Below are 6,284 nucleotides of genomic sequence, written 5' to 3'. Positions count from 1 at the left end.
ACAGGTTAACAGTAACTTTGTGGACAGGTTAACAGTAACTTTGTGAACAGGTTAACAGTAACTTTGTGAGCAGGTTAACAGTAACTTTGTGAACAGGTCAATAGTAACTTTGTGAACAGGTTAATAGTAACTTTGTGAACAGGTTAACAGTAACTTTGTGAGCAGGTTAACAGTAACTTTGTTGAGCAGGTTAACAGTAACTTTGTGAACAGGTTAATAGTAACTTTGTGAACAGGTTAACCGTAACTTTGTGAACAGGTTAATAGTAACTTTGTGAACAGGTTAACAGTAACTTTGTGAACAGGTTAACAGTAACTTTGTGAACAGGTTAATAGTAACTTTGTGAACAGGTTAACAGTAACTTTGTGAACAGGTTAATAGTAACTTTGTGAACAGGTTAACCGTAACTTTGTGAACAGGTTAACAGTAACTTTGTGAACAGGTTAATAGTAACTTTGTGAACAGGTTAACCGTAACTTTGTGAACAGGTTAACAGTAACTTTGTGAACAGGTCAACAGTAACTTTGTGAACAGGTTAACAGTAACTTTGTGAACAGGGTATTAGTAACTTTGTGAACAGGTTAACCGTAACTTTGTGAACAGGTTAACAGTAACTTTGTGAACAGGTTAATAGTAACTTTGTGAACAGGTTAACAAGTAACTTTGTGAACAGGTTAACAGTAACTTTGTGAACAGGTTAACAGTAACTTTGTGAACAGGTTAATAAAAAAGGAGTTATATAAGCAACTCTCCAGTCCTCAGGTATCTGCCTTCTTTTACTGACCTACATTACAGAGAAACTCTTATTACCACCTTAAAAAAGGAGTTATATAAGCAACTCTCCAGTCCTCAGGAATCTGCCTTTTTCTACTGACCTACGAAAAAAGAGAGAGATGGTGTCACTTATGTCATCTTCGACCCCTTACAAACCCCCCAGGGGATATCTTGTCTGGCCCTGGTGCTTTATCTACTTTTAATATCTGGCAGTCTTTCTGCTTATCACAAAGAGATTAATATCTAGATGATATAGGTTAATTCTAATCTTTCCCATAAAATGCTTGGGGTCAGGAATATTGCCCATGTTCTCTCTTGTAAAAAAAAGTGTCTTTATTGATAACACGTTATAAAATGGAATTGTGGAGAGTTGTTTATTTGCAATCAAATTTCATTTGGAGTTTCACAACTAGGTACGACTTGTTGCAAGTCCCTTTCTGGGTGATTTTGGCACCCCAAGTTGATCCATATTCCTTTTTTCTTCAGTACTGTTAAGTACAAGAGTTAAATCTTGACTAATTACAATCAGCTGTTCAATACACAGGCATATAATTTCTCCACCACATGTGAAAATAGAACCAATAAGCTCGTACTAGAATATGCAAGCTACTAATATACAATTGACTCATATAGTAGCAAATATAGCCAAGTCTTAGTACCTACAATCATAGGGCTATATTTTGCCTTAGAATAACGAATATTCACGTTCCCATGCAACGAACAGGAACGTGTAAAAAGTGTACATTTATCTAATTTACTAAGATTTTATAGAAGGGAAGAGTTTGTGATATATACATCTGAGTGTATGTATAAAAATATATACGATGTTCATAGATCATTGTGTTTTTATTTGTTTTGCTATTTAACAGTGACTTAAATACACAAACACATTTATTTTCACTACATTCTTCGCGTTAGTTACAAGACATTTAAAACTTGTTTTGACTTAAGACACTTGATTCAGCGTGTTCAACTGATGTGTATAAAGGTCAAATCCATTTTTCTGAACGCTCGACGAATTGTTGACAAATTTGGTAAAAGAAAACCTGTCTATTGATAACAATTAACATATAATAAGAAATCCCTGTTATTAGTATCACTTTATATATCATTCATAATTTAAACGGTGAAATGAACATTATACTTTAGAGAATAAAAAAAAAACAACAATATGGCTGCAAGAGTAGTATAAATAAAATCAAACCCATGTTTGTTTTTCTCAATTATGAGCAATGGAATAAAATTCTGACACATAAACACACGCCTTTGACATTGAATAAACATTTTACTGTCTGTTTGTTAAGTGCAAAGCTACACAATGGGCTAGCTGTGCTATGCCCACCACTTGTATCGAAACCCAACTTTTTGCATCGTAAGCGTTCCGACTTGTCGTTGAGACACCGGGGGCATTTTTATGTTATCGATTTTCACTCAGAAAGTAAAATAATGAAATGTGTACTAATAATATTATAAGAAATTTTAAATAAAAATAACATTTTAGAATGTATTCACTGTTCCTTTACTAACTGCTCAAAAACACATGAAAAATAATTAGAGACTTGGCTTATAAATAAATGTTTCAATCAGCTCTATATATTTCTCTGATATAGTTTCCCTTTATACCTAAATAAAAGTAATCGACTCGCCCAGTTCGTCATCAATCGCGTGATTCGTGAAGCAAGCGACTTCACTGTCGGCTGCAGCTGGGACGTCGAGGCCTTCCCAATTCAATTGTCCGAAAAGTGAGATTTGTACTTTTTTCGTTACTTATTCGTTCATAGGTATAAGTTAAAATGTAAATTCAAATTTATCAGGACCATTAAATATACTGACCTTGAACGAAATAGTTTCAAACAATTATTTAGAAATGGGACCCAAACCGATAATGACACAAAACTCTGATGAAAATAAGACAGATAAAGAATGACAAGTTTTCTTTTTAAGTTCGGATTTCTTTGGAGCCTCATCATGCCGTTACACACCCATTCACGTTCTGTCTGACGTTTATGGAATTTCACAATAGCCCTGCAGTGTAGTTTCCATTGCAAAAGGTTCCATCATAAGACTGTCATGCTCAAAGCACCACCCCTCTCTACCTGCTTTCCATGAATCATCTTGTTTACGAAGATTATGTTTTTTTACCACCTATTCGAACAGTCTGATCACACAGAAATCCATAAGCACCGTGTGCATCAACTAGACCATTATGTCTTTGTATGGAACAGCATCAATACCACTTCCATTCTCCAGCTGCTTGAATTGATTGAACGGGTATGTTGTGGAAGCAACTTGTGTGTGCTTATCTTGTGTCATTTTTACAGATAGAGATAATTCTTCTTCATGTTGTATACTGCTCCCTAGAGCACATGGGTAGCTTATAACACTGATCTTTGTGTTTCTGGATTCTCATTTGTTCCAAGACATCGCATTTTGATTACCATGGCTTTACATCAATAGCAACTCCAAATAACATATTCAAAGAAGAGAAACTCCCAACTTATATTAACTTGCACATGTCACCCTTGAAAGGGCTTACCACATCCCGTGGTGTAGACATAGGATAGAGATGGTACAATTTTTACGGAATAGACGTCGTATTATGTTACTTTTACCTATATAAGAAGATAAATGTATGTTTATGACTTTCGCATCCATTTTATCTGCTAACTACATGCAGAACTCCTTTCATGAAGGTTTTGAAATATTACCTGAATACATAAAGGTATATTCTACACTACTTATAGAAGGGTAAAATATGTTTATAATACTATCACACATATTATTTGTGAATTATCGTCTAAACTGTATAATCTAATATAAATTTAAGATACTTTATCACCTGCAAAAGTGATAAAGTTAAAATAACCAGATAAAGCAAGTTGTCAGTATTCATACATTGAGTTTTCAGGTGATTTCCTTGACAAATCTCTGAAGTTTTACTTCATTCTATCTACGTTTGACATATAATTCTTTAAAAAATTGGCATATCTAAAAATTAAAGATAAGACACGTTTTTTGTGTGGTCTTAGATGAATGTCTTTTGTACGAAATCTAGGCAAAAAAAACAAAAAACTATTCATTTAAGTGACTCTTAGAAAGATAATCAAATCTTACCCTCAATAATTAGCAAAGAGCATATGTATATTTAAGTATACCCAGGTAAATATTTTTCTGAATTTTTGTATAGGTTTTTGTATTTAGCCAATGACTTTCTTGTAAATTGGATGTTCTAAAGTCAAAAAGTTGCATCACACCTTAATATTATTCAAAGGTTATGTACCATATCATTTGTTCTACACTGCTTATACTTTCTTGGTTCTGTTTCTTTGTTATACCTTCCCCCTCGTGTGAGGTCGTATTTATTTGAAGAGGTGATACAGAGCCTTGTACAAATTAGTATGAACTATTAGTTTAATGGAGATAGCGTTGGCCAAGGTAATGTAAGGATTATGGAATACCGCACTATGACTTTGTTTGACCTTGAGTGATTTATCATTATTCTGATTCTTAACTTCATTTTGTGCATATTTTTTTTACTCCAAGTCCAGCAGTCAGAAGTATATCGAATATAGACTAGTTATGTAAAGGCTCACACTGACTGTGTCTAAAGATTTTGTATATTTATTCACACAAATGTTTCTTTGTTTTCCCTTTGTTGTTCTATTTCACATTATTTTCTGCGTAACACTTCCGAAATCTGCTGTACTTTGGATACTTGAAACGTTTTGATTAGGCATCAGTATGCCTAAATACTACAGTTACATACATGACACCAGGGATTACATAAGAAGATTTTCATCCGCAAGACCTTCTGTGATATCTTCTAATTGACATCCCAATACCTCTCAATGGTTGTATGCTGAACAGCAGCTCAGTTCATAAAAATAAAAATAAATCTTTATGATTTTACTGGAAGAAACATTCAAATTATTTGTATAAACTACCATCCTAATAACAAATCTTCATCTTCTCAGTAATTTGACAAACGCCCCTTGTCAACAGTGCGTGATATATTTATATATAGCATTTCGTTTATAGAATGTTAAGCACACAGGTAATTGGATAAAACAAATCAAGATTCACTGACATGACTAAAAGAGTAAATGAGTAAAAAGTAATGTGTATTTAGGAGAAAACAAAAGCAAGGAACAACAAACTACTGTAAATTAATTATAAGTATATACAATAGTGAAAATCATAAAGAAAACCAGAATAAAAATTAAATTACAACTACCAAGATTAATATAAAACTTGGAATGGACAGATGGGTAATCTGAGGATTGTGGGATACCACACTAGAGCCTCAATATGCCATAGATTTGGGTATTTCCATGATTCACTTTCTCACACACTTCAGTTCTTGTTTTGATCCTGTCTTCTTCTAGTACATTCAACTTGTGGGTTCGTTAATTGAAAATTAGTCGACTTTTTTCCAAGGAAGATAGCATAACGTCCAGAAATAGAAAGCTATCTTTCCTGCCAGCGAATCGAGCACAATTTCCAGTGGGCACAGATCTTGGATATGAGATGTGTTTTGTCTCTGTTAGCCAGATAATTCGACAGCAGAAAAAGGCTTAGAGGAATGGTACAGAGATATACTTTTTTAAACTATAGCTTCGTTGTTCTTACATAGCAAAATTTGTAATTGTGTCGTTTTAACCTCGTTTAACTTTGGATTTTTATAGTAGTAGTTTGAGCATTTGTTTTATTTGAATTAAAAAAGAAAAGTTAACTAGGGTTTAATATTAGTAAGTGAACATTGTTTGGTTCTCTTAGAGCTTGCTGAAAAGTAAATATTTAGTTTTATTTAACTTGTTTTCTGATTTAGTAGTTTAATGTTAACTTTGGGGTTTCACTTCTGGCTTAATTTGATATTTTATTTTATCTTACAGAGAGGTGACACACCACACTGAATAGACCTTTTGACTAAAGACTTCACATTACTCTTATCAGTTTGAAACACATATCACTTGTTTTGTGTGTGTAATTAAACATTTGTGAAATTGTACTTCTATTAATGTCAAGTTTTTCTTCTAGACAATCCCGATCACAGAGATCAATATACTCCACAGTTCGATATTCTCTTGAACCTCCAATCAGAGGACCTAAGTGACTGCTCTTTGGGAAAAACATTTTGGATAGGGTTTGTTTGTTTGTAATTAAGCACAAAGCTACACAATGGGCTATCTGTGCTCTGCCCACCACGGGTATCGAAACCCGGATTCTAGCGTTGTAAGTCCGCAGACATCCCGCTGTGCCACTGGGGGGGGGGGGTTGGATAGGGAAATACAATAGTTTGTTTGTTTTTTAAATTATGCACAAAGCTACACAAGGGCTATCTGTGCTCTGGGGGGCGGAAATACAATATATCTCCGTGTTTGAAATATCTTCTGCGTAAAATTTCCAGGAATTGTTTTTTGCAGGTATTTGATTCTATCTGCCAGGCATCAGTTTATTTGAATACCACATGTGTCGCGAGAGTTTCACCAAACGAAGAATCATGAAGAACA

Source organism: Limulus polyphemus, unplaced genomic scaffold, assembly GCF_000517525.1.
Source record: "Limulus polyphemus unplaced genomic scaffold, Limulus_polyphemus-2.1.2 Scaffold922, whole genome shotgun sequence".
Taxonomy (NCBI): Eukaryota; Metazoa; Arthropoda; class Merostomata; order Xiphosura; family Limulidae; genus Limulus; species Limulus polyphemus.
This window is presented reverse-complemented; position numbering follows the sequence as displayed.